The sequence below is a fragment of the Momordica charantia genome (genome assembly GCF_013281855.1).
Source record: "Momordica charantia cultivar OHB3-1 chromosome 1 unlocalized genomic scaffold, Mcharantia_2.0 BLBB01000001.1, whole genome shotgun sequence".
Taxonomy (NCBI): domain Eukaryota; kingdom Viridiplantae; phylum Streptophyta; class Magnoliopsida; order Cucurbitales; family Cucurbitaceae; genus Momordica; species Momordica charantia.
This window is the reverse complement of record NW_028275157.1, coordinates 4999027-5016088: the sequence shown is the minus strand read 5'-3', so window position 1 is coordinate 5016088 and position 17062 is coordinate 4999027. Positions and strand designations below refer to the sequence as shown.

Sequence of the window (17062 nt, the reverse complement as noted above, 5' to 3'; positions counted from 1 at the left end):
CTGGCGCTAACAGATCTTGGTCGTTGCAGTTCGCCGGAGGAGGAGCCGGAACTTCTCTGTTCGTCGTGGGTATCTTCTGTCCCGTAAGCACGGTCGCAGGTCACGAGCCCCCACCACAGATCGCCTTCGTGGCCGTGGAGTTTCCGTTCGTCGAAGGTGCGGTGGCCGTGGAGAGGTTCAGCTGCCGCCGCTGCTGGTTCGTGGTGGAGCGTCGTGCCGCTGCTGCTGTTTCCGTTCGTGAGGGACTGCCGTTTGTCGAAGAAGGGGTGGCCGGCGGAAGATCGGGGAAGAGTTGGACGAAAATCAAAGAGAGGGGGAGGGGGGCGGCTGACAAGGAGAGGAAGAAGGGGAGGAGGAAAGGTGTTTTAGGGTTTCTTTTGTTTTCCAACATTTTCTTTAACTTGTTTTAAAACCTAAAAGCCCAAACCTTTATCCTTGAAGGTGGCCGAACTAAATAAAACAATGACCCAATAATTATAGTTTAAAAACCAAATAAAACCCACAACCTTAAACAAAATAGTTAACTTAAACTCTAAAACCCAAGAATAATAATTCAAATAAAAGTAGAATTTACGAAGGAAAATCCTAAAACCCCCTGAATTTAAGATTTAACTAAAAATCTCCTACACAGGTCGAGAACTTAAATTATCTTAATCCAATGAAATTAAGCTTAATTCTAATTTAGCCAAAAATTAGAATTTCAAAGTTAGAAGATCCAAGAATTAAAGTTATCAACTTAGGGAAAAATCCAAAGACATTATTTATCACTTAAAATAAACGAGTCAGAGAACGCGGGGCGTTACAAGCGGGCTGCGTACAGCTTCACTACTACATTTTGTCATGGCTACCAGTTCATGCTCTCCTATCTTTTTCTTTCTAGAAACTATATCTTTCAAAAACTTAGCATAATTTGGCATCTGTTTTACAGCATCTACTAATGGTATATTTATATGCAATTGTTTTAAAATATCTAAAAATTTTCTAAACTAGGAATCATTATTTTTCTTAACTAATCTTTGTGGAAACGGGGGAGTAGGGGTAAAAGAAGGTTGTACCTCTGGAGGAACACTCAGGGTGTCCTCATTACCTTTTCTAATATTTTCTTTTTCTGGTGTTGTTGGATTCTCTGGTATCTTTACAGTTGGTTCAGTGGATGGAATCTGTACATCTGTTGTTGGCATTGTTGGTTCATCATATGCCAGTCCACTTCTAAGGGTGACAGCTTTGCACTGTTCTTTCCCTTCTCGTTTTGGTAATTCAGTATGGCCTGGAAAAGAACCTTGTGGTCTATTCTTCAATTCATTGGCAAGCTGTCCCAATTGGGTCTCGAAATTCCTCATTGATGTCGCTTGGGATTGTATCACTGCGTCGGTTCGGGTCATGTACTCCTTCATCATATTCTCAAGATTTTAGTTGTTATTTTGAACTGGTGGAGTCTGTGTTCTCTGATTGTACTGCTGTTGTGGTGGCGGGATGTATTGTTGTGTAGGTGGAACATAGGGCTGCTTGTTCTGGTGGCTTTGCCCTTGATTAAAACCGCTCGAACCTCCTTGACCACCCCATGAGAAATTAGGGTGGTGCCTCCAACTTGGGTTGTAGGTGTTCGAATATGGGTTAAAGTTCCTATTGTTCCCATGTCCTACATAAAAAACGGAAGCAGGGTTATGTGGACAATTATCATAAATATGGTTTTCACTGCAAAATGAACAAATGAGATCGTTGACTTGGCAAACAGGGGCAGGAGTGCAATAATCCGACTGCACAGGTTGTATCGGCGTGGATAATGGATTTTTTATTCCCAACGCCATCTCTTTTAGCCTCTGGTTCATTGTAACCATCTCTTTTTGCATCGAGGTCGCAATGTCCAGAGCCAAAACTCCAGCTGGATCTTGCTTCTTTGGTGTTGCCCTAGATCTTTGCGAACACCATAGTTCGTTGTGTGAAGCTAAGTCATTTAGGATGTCAACTATCTCGTTGAATGTCTTCTTTGTAAAGGCTCTGTTGGCAGCATTGTTTAGCATCATCTTAGTAGGATGATCTAAACCTCTAAAGAAATGTTCTATCTGGATGCATGCCGGGAAGCCATGGTTCGGACATTTCCTGATTAGTTCTTTAAATCTTTCCCATGCCTCGTGAACATGTTCACGATCATACTGTCTAAAGGAGATGATCTCCTCTCTGATATCAGCGTGGCAAGTAGGTGGGAAGAATTTTGTTAAGAACTTCTCCACTAACGACCCCCATGTGGTGATGGATCCTGGTGGAAATGCATTGAGCCATGCTCTAGCTTGGTCCTTCAAAGAAAATGGAAAAAGTGTTAGTCTAAGAGCATCGTCTGTTATACCAGGTAATCGAAATGCATTTGCAATTTGAATGAATGATTTCAGATGACCATGTGGATCCTCATGTTCCTGCCCTCCAAAATGTCCAATTGTCTGCAACATTTGGAACATCATTGGTTTAAGCTCAAAGTTTCGTGGGCTGGAATAGAGTTGACTATCCCTGAATCAAAGTTCTGAAAAGTCGTGGAGGCATATTCTCGCATTGCCACGTCTCTGTTGTCCGCCATCTGGATATGGTTGAATTCATTATTTCTTGCGTGATCCCTCATATTACCGTTAACAGCAGGTGGATCAACCGGATCACGAGGTGGAATATCTACCATTGATGTGCTCGTACTCTCTACCTCACATTCAGGACTGATTTCACCTTCTCTCTCTTTTTGCTTTTCTAGTTGTTTTCGAAGTCTTTGCTCCTTTCGAGTTTTTCGAAGGGTCCGCTCAATCTCAGGGTCAAGGGGTAGAAGAAAAAATCTTGTGCTCATGCACTTTAACTTACCCTTGTGAGATAAACGACCAAAAATATAGAACAAAAACGATGGATGGAAATTACACCCAACAACAATTCACAAAAATAAAAACTAAAAGAATTTGAAAATAATTTTAAAACTAAAGTCCCCGACAACGACTCCAAAAACTTGACTGGGGTTATGCTAAACGCACGCACTAAGCGTGGTAACAATTCTATAGATGCAAGCACACACCTGTCAGAGTAATATAAAATGGATGGAGTATCCAAGTATCGATCCTCAAGGACTTCTAAATAATTTCCAAACTCTAAAGTTTTAATGAATAGTGAAGGTTGAAATGAGTGATTCTTGTAAAATGGGAAGTGGTCACAAATAATGGTTTTGGATTTGGGATTTGGTCTTATAATGGTAAAACCTAGCCCGAATTACTTCAAGTTAGCCAACAAAGAATCAAGGATACGCTAAGGACGATATGCATTTTACTTTAGGAACCAACGACTACGCTCTTCACTTGACTTATGTCTAAGCAAGTTCAAAGTCCCAAGACATTCCCTAATATGTCTATTTTGAGAGATATCTTAGTTTTAGGATGGAAATAGTTGCAACCTCGGGTTAAGGTCCTATGTCAAGGCTACTTAACCGGAACCCTTATGTCTAAGGCGCTTCTCTCCTCGGTTTAACCACTCAACAATGCAAATAAGCAACCTTTTCAGTATTGACTTGTTAAGACTTACAGTGGCCTTCTCTAAATCCTAACTTTTTGGGAAAACATGTTGAGCAATGAGTGGAAAGCAAAAGCACTACTTCTTAGCAACCCTTTTTAGAAATAAAAGGCTAACTATCCATAACCGGGCTAGAGACAGGAATTTAGAAAGACATATTGAAGAAAATACAGCAAGTAAAATGGTTGAAATTGAAATGCATGTGTGAAAAACAAAAGTTAACTAACGGAGAGTTTTGCTCGGGATTGAGAGCTTCGCCCTTCTCTTTCAAGCAAGGGGGAGCGTCACGTGCTCTTTCCTCTAAAAACACAATTCTCTTAACTAAAAATAAAGTAAAGGCAAAGTAAAGATAACCTAAGTGCTGGATTTTTATAAATTTGAATAGGTAGAAAATAACTAAGTAACAACGGAAACAAAACAAAGCTCAATAAAGGAATGTAAAGTGCTCGGGATTTGAAAACTAAAAGCAACTAATGAAAGCAACTCAAAAGTACTTAGAAAGCAACAAAGAAACACTAAGAATGATCAAGAAAAGGAAGCAAGACTTGATGATTTTGGTGAAGAAGCTGCTGGAATTTATAGCTGTGCAGAATTGGTTAGGTAGGTCATAAAACGCTGGTGGATCACCCATTTCCAACTCCTTTGACTGACCAAATCGTGCTCAAACTGATAGTGGAACACTTCTTCTACACGTATGCATTGGTTGGAACCACCAAAATGCACTGGAAGACGCGTTTCATTAAGGGCAAAGTTGGAAGAAAACCAGTTTTCTGCAGCCTCCCAAGCGTCTGGCGCCTCCTATTTGGTTTTTCCGTCTTTTTGCTTCTTTTGATTAATTTGCACTCCCAAATGGTCCTAAAATGTCATCAATACAATATAAGCCAACCACAAACCATCATATATGAATTTTGCATGAATTGGAACTCAAACGACCGAGAAAAAGTCCAAAACAAAGTTAAAACATAGTAAAAACAGCATCTAAAACCTTCTTTTTACGCATGTAAACAAGCGTAATCATATTTCATCAGAAACTTCTCAGCCAAGTCATCCCAAATTATAATAGATTCTGAATGAAGGGACTTCAACCACGTTCTGGCTTCATCTCTAAGTGAGTACGAAAATAGTTTAAGCCGTAGCAGTTCCTTGCTCAATCCCTCGTCCATGAATGAGTTGCAAACTCCCATAAAGAATTTCAGATGCTGATGCGGGTCCTCCGTAGTATGTCCATGAAATTGGCCCATTGTCTGAAGCATATGAAACATCACTGGTTTCAGCTCAAATTTGGAAGCTTCAATTTCTGGCTCCGTGATAACTGGGTTGAAGTTGTAAAATGCCGGAGCTGCATATGCTCTTATCTCTCTGTCGATGTCGTCTGCTAAGAGTACAGTGTTGAGAGGGGGTACCGCTACACCAGGATGAGCAGCGACAGGAACCCCGTCTACTATTTCTTCTATTCTCACATTTGGTCTTAGAGGTGCATTAGGTGGACCAGGCTGATTTACTCTGTCCATGTTGGCTGCCGCTTATTGTCGCTTCTGCTCTCGTATATTTCTGTGGAAGGTGCGCTCTATTTCGTGATCAATAATATATTATAATCCTTCGTAATTGTTCATGCACCTCGTAAACGAAACACACAGCAAAATATAAATGTGAAAACAAGAAAAATCACTTCAGCACCGTATCTACAAATATCACTGTTAAAATAAAATCGCAGAAGTCCCCGGCAACGACGCGAAAAACTTGTTGCGTCCACACAACTGCGTTGTCAACACGTGCAAGTATACACGATTCGTTGGTTGTAGTACGTAACGAGGTCGTATCCACAGGGACTTTTGGTTGTACTTTAACGTTAAATGCAGATACCAACAAATTAAAATAAACAAAGATTGGGTATGGATATTGACTAGAAAAACAATAAAATAAGGTTATAATAAGACGAAAGATACTTGCAAGAGACAACAGTTTTGAGACTGTTAACACAAGGATGCAGTAGCATAGAAAGAGGAAATGAGGGATTAAAAGATATGAAGAGAGCGAGGGAGATTCAGCATACTTTAACACGTTATCAACCTATACTCTGGCGCAACTAATCATTTATTAATGCCCAGTTCGACTCGGTTTTCTTCCGAGACAGCCCAAACATGGGTAAGCACAACTCTCGTTGCTAAATACCCAAGTAATAAATCCAAACTAGAGGCATGATTATGAGACCCTATTCCTGAGCATCCCTATAGCTATAGAAAAGCGCTAACCACAAGCAAAACAAGTCAGCACCTACAAGCCCTTCCGGGTCAATATAGAAGCTAGCATACAGGAAACAGCGGCCAACAGTAACGCAAAGATTTCAAAAATAAATTCAGATTTTCTTAAAAATAAATGTAGCAGCTAGAGATTCGGTCTCAAATCAGTTACAGCATGCGAACCTCCCCCGAAATGGGGTTTAGCTCATAATGGGTGAAGGAAACAAAATGGAGGAAGAAAGAATCCAACCCATAGCAGAAAAATGACTAATTTACAGAAAGAAGAAGCAGACAGCTCTTTCAGGTAGGCGAACTTCCTCTTTCCGACGTCAGCTCTCCTCCAGAAAATGGGTATATTCCGTTCCCTTGTCTTTTCAGCTCTAAATGTTTTTCTCCCTTGGGATCTATGTGTCCGTCGGCTAGGGTAACCTTCCCTTTAAATATCGGGTCCCATCTTTAAGGCACCCGGCTGGGGATTGTACGGACATAGGGAAATCCCGTGTTTTTGAATTAACTGTACGGACACCCATGCCCTGATATCGCTATACTCCAGCTTTTATATGCTCCGTCTTGACAATGCTTTGGCTTTTTCTCTTTGGTTCAACACTTCTTTCTCTTTTCGTCTCCTCTTCAAAAACCTGTGCAAAAGAACCACAAATACGAGAGTTTATGCTGTTTTTGGCCAAATTTCTCAAGACCAAGGATATTTAGCTCAGAATTTACATTTTAACACTATTCATGCTAATGATGACCTAAACCCGACGCACTTTGACATTTTAATTCACATTTCACCCTAATAATCACCAGAATGACTCTCTTTTGGAGAGTTATCTAATACCAATTGCTCGTCTTTCACACCGGATAAAAAGGCTAGTAGTGCCACTGCATCTGTTAAACTCTCCACTTGTAGCTTCTCTTGATTGAATCGAGCCACATAGTCTTTGAGGCTTTCTGTCGCCTTTTGCTTGATAGTCAATAGGTATGCTACAGGTTTGCTTCTAATCCATCCTCCGACGAATTGGGTGACAAATGCCCTCGCGAATTCCTTGAAGCTTGAGATCAACTTTCTTTTCAACTGTCGGAACCAGATGCGTGCCGAGCCAGTCAGAGTGAAAGAAAACACTCTACATCTAATGGCTTTCGTTATGCCGTAAATATCTGTCCATTCTCGGTATGCGTCGAGGTGATCGATGGGATCTGTCGAACCGTCGTATTGTATGATGACAGGTAGTTTGAACTTCAGAGGAGCTTTTCCTTCATTATTTTCTTTGTAAAGGGAGTGTCTACCTGGTCTATTAGTTCCTCGAGACCGAGTATCTTGTCTTTGTGTCCTCCTGATCGTATCTCTAATTGCACAGTTTGACTGGGTGGTCTTCTTCTGTAGACAACAATATGCCCGAGGCCGGCGTGGTCAACTGGGTTGTTCTTGTTTTCATTGGGCATGACAGACCTCTGTTGTCGTATAGCTGCTTGCCGACCTAATCGGCTGAGGACGCTAGTTCGAGGTTTGTCATTTCCTCCTTCTTCAGTTTGGTCCATGCACGATTGGTTGTCTCCTCAACTTCATCAATCATCGGAGATTTACCCTTTCGTGGATCGCGAACAAGCGCCTAGTTGTCCCACTTCATGTTGCTCGAGTTTTTGTAGAAGCACGGACATGTTCTGGTGCATTCCCTCAACCTTCTCCTCTATGGCGGCCATTTTCTCACCCTGTTGATCCATAACTTCGATTGGTTTGTCTTTTTGTCTGAGAAGTGGTCGATCAACATCCTTCTGTCCGTCATCTGGTCGGTTGGTATCCTTCGGTCCGAGAACTGGTCGATCAATCTCTCCTTCGGCTGTCTCGGGCGAAGGTGTACCCCTATTAACTTTCCTCCTGTGGTGGCACCCTTCCCTCTTTTCGGTTGTTTAGTCTGTCTTTATTTTCTCCCTATAACACAAATAATGAAGGATTTAATTTAGAAAGATGATGAATCACCCTCACCTTAAACTACAAGAATTATAGGTGTTCAAAAAACCTGACAACCCGACGAATGCAACCCAACTGGTTGGGATAGGTTGGGTTGAAAAAATTCCAACCCGACCAAGTCGGGTCATGTCTCGGGTTCACCATGTAAAAATTTGGGTTGGCCCGACCCAACCCGAATAGCATATATATTAATATACATACATTTTTTCTTTCCTTCTTGAAGTTGTAAATAATAAAAGTAATAAAATATGTGTTTCAATCTCAACCTTTCATTTCATTTCGTTTGAATCCTAGCCATCTATTTAGTATTCAGGATTTACACGTATAAACTTTTCATATCTCTCCTCCACAATCTCACATCATCATTTTTTTCTTTCTCCATTTTCATACTACCCCCTCCATCTTCCATTTTCTCCCCCATCTCCTAACACTTCCATAGCTGTATGTGCGCCGCCGCAGCAGTGAACTCGCCGCCACCGCAGCCCATGAATGTCGCTCGTGAGTCCAGTCATTAGCAAATCCCACAATATTAGCAGATCTGTTTCTCGTGAGCCGTCGCATATTCGTCTTTTGCAGGTGAGTGAGTTCAGATCCGGCGTGTTACTTGGAGTGGTGAAGCCGATTTGAGTGAATCAGTAAAAAAATAAATCGTTTGTCGTTCATCGCATATTCGTCTGTCGCTGGTGAGTGAGTTGCATATCCATTCGTTGTCGCTGTGTTCCTTGGGGGTTGGGTTGGGTTGGGTTGGTCATTCATTTCGGGCACGTCGGTTCCTAAAGATGGCCAACCATAAAAATCGGGTTGGTCCCAATAATATTCCTAACCCGATCCAACCCAACCCGTGAACACACACCTAACCCAGAATTGTTTGAAAATTTGGCTTACTTTTATTTGTTTGTGGCCTTTATTGTAGGAATTTCTGGAGCACTAAGGAAGTATATAGAAACGATTACGATGCTATTGTTGGAGAAATAAAACAACAAACACTTTCAATATAGCACAAAATTTTTCTTTATGCGAATTTTAGTGCACGTTGTACACCTGATTTCTGTTGCCAAAAAATTGGGGGATGCTTTAAAAGCAAGAAATTCAGTAGCTGTTAACGTCGAGTCCAAGAAGGAACTTCTTGTAAAGTCTACAAAAAGGAAGGATACGAATATAACGGGTTTTTTGAAAAACTGAAGGCTTTTTCAAAGTTTATTGAAAAAAATGGGTGAGTTGTGAATTATTTAGAGTTTTGGGGTGTTGCGTCTTTTTTGAAAGACGCATTTGACCGTGTTTGTAAGAATGCGTCTCTTGATGAGATGTATTGAGTGCACAAAGACGGAGTCAGGAGGTATGGATGCGCATCCATGTTGAAAATGCAACTATTCCTTGCGCGCTTCAGGGTGCAGAGGTTCCTTGCAAGGATCCTCTCTAGGATTTGAGCAAGTATTAATTTTTTTTTTCTTCCCTTCAAATTTCATTTTTCTTCCCTTCAAAACTCGATCAGTTTCCATTTTTCCTCTCACCCTCCCATTCTTCCTCTCATTTTATCTTCACCATTACTTTCATTTTAACCCTATTTTTGTTTCCTTCCCTTCTTCCCTTCCATATTTTGTTTCCTTCATTTCTTCCTTTCAATTTTATCTTCATCATCATTCTTCTAAGGTAATTGTTAATTATTTATTTTTTTAATTTTTAGTTTTATTATTAATTTTCTTTTGTTGTAGGAACCGTTCAAATTTAATAGAAATAGCAAACTTGGAGCGAGATTTTGTCAACAAAACAGGTATCTTTAATTATTTTATTATATATATTTAAAATATTAGATATGATTGTTGAGATATGAAAATATTTTTTAATATGAATTTTATTTGAGGCATGTTTTTGCATATTTTTGTTTTAGTAATTGAAGTTACCAACAATGAGAAACAATAAACATAATTAGCTACAAAATGTTTAGAAAACGAAAATGTTACCCAACCAGGTCTTATATTTTTTGTCCCCAACTTCATTTTGTTAATTATGGTGTAAATATACCAAATAATGAAAAAAAATTATCTATACTTGCCTTTTGCTGAAACTAGAAAATTAATAATACTTATAGATTGTTATATAAATAAACTAATAATTAGATTCTTTTTTCTTTTTAATTTCAAGATAAGATATTTATGATATTCTATTCTAAATAAAACAAATTCTTAGAAATACAATCTAATTTTAACTATTTCATTCTAATTTTCTTAAAATCGATTTATTCTCAATTTTCTTAATACATGATGTTTTTAATTTTTAGTTTAAAAAAATAAGCTTACTAATTATGAATCCAGAAGAAAAAAATTTTAATAAACAAATGAAAACAAAATAAAATAAAATAAAAGTTGCGAGTTAACAAATCTTTCTTTTTTATCAATGGGATCTAAACGAACTTATTCAAAGCTTAATTCACTACACCCAAAAACCAATAATAGTTAACAAAAGAATAAATAAATATATATATTAATAATTTCAGATATTTTTGGTTTCCAATTTCCATTTTGAAATATGTAAATATTTTGAAACTCCTTAATATTTATCTAATTTTTCATCTATAAAAAACAACAAAACAAAAAACAAAGAAAATTGACTTGGGAATTGAGAAGGAGAGACTAATCTGTGTTGTTTCATTGTTTTTTACAACTAACGTGGATTATGAAATTGTTTTTTTTTTTATAAATGTTTTTTGGTTTGTGAGTTTTGATAAATGAAAAGAGAAAAAAAGAGTGAATATTAAAAAATATATATAGTGCCACACGTTTTTTATGAGTTTGTGAGTTTATTTACTTTTTAAAAACATTTATAAAATTTAAGCAAAATATTGAACACTAAAGAAAAAAAAGACAAAATATGAGTTTGGAGCATGTATGTGTTAAAAAGACAAAAAACTAAATTCATACGGTTACAAAAAAAGTTTTACTGATTTTTTTTAAAGATATTATATATATTTGAAATATTATTTTTGGTTTTAAAGATTTTAGAAGTTTCGGAAATTTATAAAAGATATTATATTATACTTTAGTTTCAAAATATCTTTCAAACATTTCGAAAATATAAAGATTAAAAGGAACAAAAATTGAAACTACTAATACCAAAATAGTAAAAAAAGTATTTAGGGACTAAATTAAAATAGTATTTTAAATGGTACATATATATATATATATATATGATACTGAAAATAGAAGGATGATAGGTTTACTTTATAACTCTTTTTTTTTTTAGAGAAAGTATAACTTTGTTGTTTTTATCACTTTTCAAAATCTATTATACATCAGTTTATTAATTGATTTATGGTGATAAACTTATAGCAAAAAGATGTAAATATATGAATCCAATCTAACCGTAGCATTAAAAAGTATATCCTTGACTAAAATATCATGACTTTGGATCTCCATCTCACCTGTTGTTTTAGAAACGTTAATATGTTTTTCTCACTTGTTATAGACTCAATATTATATGAGAACAATAAATAATCATGTTATTTTTGACCAATTAGTATTAGTGCAAAATTTAATTTTGTAATTTTTGTTAAAGGAATTAGTATAGATCCATATCTACGACAAGTAGGATTTTATGGTGTGTCACGTTTGAATTTTATACAATTAGACTGGCATTTGATCACAGCTTTGGTGGAGCACTAGCGACAAGAGACGCACACATTTTACTTGCCGCATGGAGCGTGTACCGTCACATTACAGGATGTCGCCATCCAATTTGGACTACCTATAGACGGGAAAGCTCTTACTGGATCATTTCAACACACTTGGCGGGATGTGTGTACTGAATTACTAGGAGTTACACCAGGAGAAAGAGATTTGGTTGGTGGTCATCTTAGCTTACCATGGTTGGCAAACCAGTTTGATGATTTTGCACATCTATCAGATGATGTTGATGATGTAGCTGTACAACATTATGCTAGGGCATACATTCTTACCCTTATTGGAGGTATTGTATTTTCAGATAAGTCGAATAGTAGAGTTCCACTTGATGTACCTACCTCTACTAGCAGATTTTGGTACACTTTGATAGTACAGTTGGGGTGCGGGTTGCCTTGCCTGGCTTTATAGACAGTTATGCAAAGCTGTAGCTATAGATGCACAAGATATAACAGAACCAGTTATATTACTACAAATTTGGGCATGAGATCGCTTCCCTTTACTATCACCCCAAAGACTTCATATACACGAGAATAACTTAGGAGATAGACCATTGGCAGTACGGTACGTAATTTTATTTTTTAGTTCAAGTAATTCACACGTATGTTTCTTCAATAAAAACTAACATTCAACTTCTCGTAAATGTAGATGGAACGATGATTTTAGAGTTACTGAATCCCTGACTCACATACTTATCCAACACCGATTCATGTTGGATCAACTGATGCCGGATCAAGTATTATTAATTTTATTTATGTATGATTGTTTATTAACGTTGGATTTATTTTTTGGGCTTATCTTACAAAATTAATGCAGATTATTTGGGAGCCATATAGGCACTTATTCGGGCGCTTACCCAAGTATTGCCTTATTGGTCAGCATATATGGACGACTAGGAGTCCTCTCATATGTTTTTATGCGGTAGAGTGGTAATTTCCCTACCGTGTTATGCGTCGATTTGGGTGGGTGCAATATATTCCTATACCTTGCAACACAGATATACGTCTTCACACATATGACCTACGCAGGCGTCATGAACAAAATTGGGAACGAACTTTGACTCCCCAGATTCAGGAGTGGGAAAACAGCCAAAATAATACTATTAATGGCCTCCCTATAAATGAGGGTGCAGACCTTGATCATAATTATAATACTTGGTTCAATCGCATTAGTAGGAGATTTCTCACTAGGGCAGGAGCATCATATAATTATTTGGTAATTAACATCATATCTAAATTTTTATACCACCTTATTTATCAGTATTAAACTTGTTTTCATCTTTTTTTTCAGAATTTCATGCCCAATTTGACTGATAGCAGTAGAATACATTTATCTAATATTATCAAAATATATCAATCGATGCAATTTGAAGGAGTGATACCAGAACGTAGGATAAGAGGACAACGAAGAGGAGCTAATATCCTTAATGATGATCCAAATGACCAAGAATAGGAATTAGGTTAAGTCTTAATTTTTTTCTAAGAATTTTGACAGTTTGATTTATTGTAATCAATGAAATTTCACGACATGCAATTTCAATTTTAACTATGTATTTATTTTTATGAATTTTGATGTTCGTATTTATGAAGTATATTTAATTGAAAATTTAAAAATTTAGATAAGTTATGAAGATTGAGTTTAGATTTTATTATAAAAAATTTTATTATTAAGTTAATAAAAATATGAAATACATATATTAATCTAAAAGAAAAAAATATTTTATTTACATATTTTTTTAAAAAGTAGTCATTAAATTTTGAATATTTATTAATATAAAGTAATAAACCTTTGACCTAAAATACTCACAAAAAAATATAAATCGATAAAACAATTAATTCAAAAGAAAAAAAAACGTAGTGATGTCCATTCAACGAACACTGGCGACGTATGTATCGCTCTAAGATGAGATGCGAGTGAAGTTGTTTAATACGAATATCGTAATTATGGTGCTTAATCAAAACTAAGAGATGCATCTACCGCATGCGGTCCAATAGACCCGCATAACGAACCGTGTGACGGCGTCTGGTGGTTGTAATGGAGGGCTGAATCCGTCTCTCGAAGAGACGCATTCTCACAAACACGGTCAAATGCGTCTTTCAAAAAGACGCAACACCCCAAAAAACGAAATACTTCACACCTCACCCATTTTTTTCAATAAACTTTGAAAAAGCTTTCAGTTTTTCAAAAATCCCCGAATATAACCATTCGAAGAGTTGAGTTGACGATGATCTATTGTTATTTTTCCAGTGACTTTTGAACGGAAGTGGCTTGGTTCATTGTTGCTACCCTCCTCCACATAATTGGTTCTAACTTCTATTTTTTTTTATTTTCACTCTCTTCTCCATTATGAGCTAAACCTATATACGAGAGAGGTTGTAAGCTTTAGTTGATACTCTAGCTTGACCTTATTTAATGATAAGTAAAGTTGTATTCCATTGTTTATTATTCTGAACGACTGGAAATCTGTTGGAATTGCTTGTTTTTATATGATTTAGAAGAACATATGAAAGCATTGTTAACTTTACTAGAGGTAAATCTATATTTTTAGTTAGATTGTGAATTCTTAGGTCTAAGGTTCACGTAGCCTTGCTTGTAAAGTGGTCTCCATGCACAGTTGTCGCAAAGAGAGTTGCGGTTAATTGTTATTTGGATATTCAAGAAGGAAATGAAATTTGTTTGAGTAGTAGTGTGTGTCGATGTTAGGGTAGTAGTTAGTCCTGTTAGTCTAGAGTGCATCCAACCCCCCTTATTTTTTCCATTTCTAAATTGTACCTTGCGACTGTATCCCTTGCCCCATCAATTTATTATTGTGAGTTGTTTATTCTCATTTTGTCTTATATTGTTCTCTTTCACAATATTGTTACTTTTGTTCATGTTAATTTTTTTCGGCTCAGTTAATGTGTAAATCGTGTTTTAATTTTTGTAATTGCTTCCTAATTTAAAGTTTTTATCTGGGTGTGGACTTAGAATTTCCAAGTTAATTTGTTGGGTTTAAATATCAGTAATTTGTTGGGTTTAAATATCAGTCTCTATGGATTTGACATTGTTTTCATTAATACAATAGGTTTTTGGTGTATTGCACACCATGTTTTCACAAAGTGAGTAGAAGGCAAAGTTATAGGAACCCTATTTACACTTGCACCCTAATCCGCAACACCAAAATGTGGTAGTAGAGGAAGTAAATGAGGAAGATGTTGCTGAAGCAATCTCAGCCCCTCCTCTAAAGGCCGTCTTGTAAGTTGATAATAGGGATAGAGAGATTAGAGCATATGCAGCTATAACATTTTATAATTTTAATCCAGTTATTGCAAAGCCTAAGATTCAAGCTGAGAGGTTTGAGCTCAAGCCTGTTAGAAGATCTTGTTGGGTTTTATGCTCTAAATTCGTGGTTTGTAAATGTAAAAAATAAAAATAAAAAATTTATTCAATTAAGCTATTATTGAAGTTTCTTTTAGAATTGTATTAACCTAAATCAAATAAACTAACATCTGAGATTATGTCATGTAACTGGAACAATATATAACTGATATACAATATATAATTGATATACACGTATACATTTGATATACATTATGTAATTAATATATAGTATATAGTCGATGTACTGGTGGATAATGTTCTATTAATACCTAAAAGGTCTATACTATATGAGTAAGGTTGGGTACCTTATCCTAGTAACACTATGGATACGACCAACTTTGTAATAGTTAGAAACGACTTAATACAAAATCGTTCATGTGCAGACATGCGAGTGAAGGTATCCTATGCAATGAGTTTGTATAAGATCGGACCACGAAATAATTAATCTTTAGACAGGTTATGATGTGGGTCTTTAGTGGAGTGACCGACAGTTAACGAATGTTGATTAATATGGTTAATGAGTTTAATCAATTAATCTCGTATCATTAGAGCTTCTAATCTGTAGGTCCATGATGTCTCCTTGCTAGCTCATAAAGGATAGTTAAAATTAATTAATCTTGAAAAGAGTTTGAATTGTTTAAATTTGTTAAAGGGAATTAAAGTTAATTGTATGAGATGCAATTAATATAATGTAGTTTGATACATTATGATATAAATTTAATTTTTAATTGGATCCAAAATTATAAGAAAGATGGATAATATAATTTGATTCTAATATGGTTGATTAATTTACGTTCATTTAATTAAAATAGGTTAATTTGGCTAAATAAAATTAGATTTAATAGAATTAAATTAATAATTATTTTTTAAATTAATTAAATTAGATTGAGTAAATTATTAATTAAATTAAATAAAAGAAAAAAATAGAAAAAGTAGGAAAAATCTTCAACCTCCCACCATTAATGGTGGGAAGTGGGGAGGTGGTGAGCGGGGAAGTGGCGACTTTCCCTCACTATTCATTCTCTATAAAAATGAGCTTCTCCCTTCTCTTTGGGTTTGGTTGATTGAGTTCCCCAAAACTCCAACGAGAAACTGCTCTCTCAATTTCCCGATCTCTCTATCAATTTTAAGACGGTTCCCACAAACCGAGTCCTTAACATCCAAAGGATAGCGAGGAAGGTTGTTTGGTGGCGTCGGTGTTTTACATTGAAGAAATATCTTCAAAGGTATGTTTCACTACTTCCTTTTAATAATGCTTATGTCTTTTCTTTGTTGTATTTACAAAACAAGATCGAAGCACATGCGTTCACACGCTTCAACTACGGGATTCAATCCCTTCAATTGGTGGAAGAGCCTATGCTCTGCTTTCGATTATGTTTTAAATTACAAAGAAAAGAATGGTGGGTATTTTGCTCTACATTTGATGTATGATGGTTTTCAAATAGATGTTTTCGGTTTTTGGCATTAGATTTACAATTTTTTCTTTGATTCGATCAATGTAAGAGCCTGTTCTTTTGGGCGTTTAATTCTTCAAATCAAGTTTGTAAGTCCGTGTCGTTCGTGGCAAGAAGTTGCTGTGAAAGAGTACTAGAGAATTAAAGCAAGGCTGGAGATTCCCTGTGCAACCCGGGCGGACAACACCTCGACGTTGCTAGGAGCGCAGAAACTCAAGAGCTTGGGCCTGCTGCAGAAGGGGCAGCGCCTAGGCACTGATTTTGGGCGCCTAGGCGCCGAATGTATATATATTTTGTTTTGTTTCATTTCTTATAGGATGTAAAAACGAGTTTATTTTGCCATTTAATTATTATGCATTGTGAATGTATGTTTAATTAAATATATGTGCATAAGAGTACGTCATATAGTTTAAAATCCCACCATCGGTGAAGCATGTTCATGTATCATATGTATATAATAATTATAATGTATGATAGCATTATTGTTTGTATTAAGGAGATGAAAATAAATTTGCATTGAGTATGACATTACTTTAGTAAATATAAATGTTATATTTATGTATGTCATTTATGCATGATTATAGTTTTAATTTTTTTAAAATTATAAATGTTATAAGTTTGGTGAATATAGAAATTAAAGTCTATAATCAAGAGTTGCATGGAAACCCGACGTCTTTGATAATTAATTTTAAAGGGGTTTGAAATTGATTATACTTTAAGTTATATACTCCTTATTTTTGGTTTTAAATAGGTTTAAAACGAGGAAATAAAAGGTTAATATAAAACAATGCCTATAAGGGAACCGTGTCTAAGGAAGGTTTTGTCTTGGTTGAA

General features: G+C 36.1%; 1 long non-coding RNA gene and 1 other non-coding gene across 2 annotated transcripts; both read left to right on the top strand.

Annotated features, from left to right (window-relative positions):
- The first annotated feature begins 2079 nt into the window (after nt 1–2079).
- Nucleotides 2080–2186, top strand: LOC148213149 (small nucleolar RNA R71). The gene has a single exon (XR_015793196.1). It is a non-coding gene; the product is annotated as a small nucleolar RNA R71 (small nucleolar RNA).
- A 7254-nt stretch (nt 2187–9440) lies between these two features.
- LOC148213148 (uncharacterized) lies at nt 9441–12623 on the top strand. The gene is made up of 3 exons (XR_015792216.1): nt 9441–9511; nt 11383–11978; nt 12063–12623. It is a non-coding gene; the product is annotated as an uncharacterized LOC148213148 (long non-coding RNA).
- Nucleotides 12624–17062: the final 4439 nt, after the last annotated feature.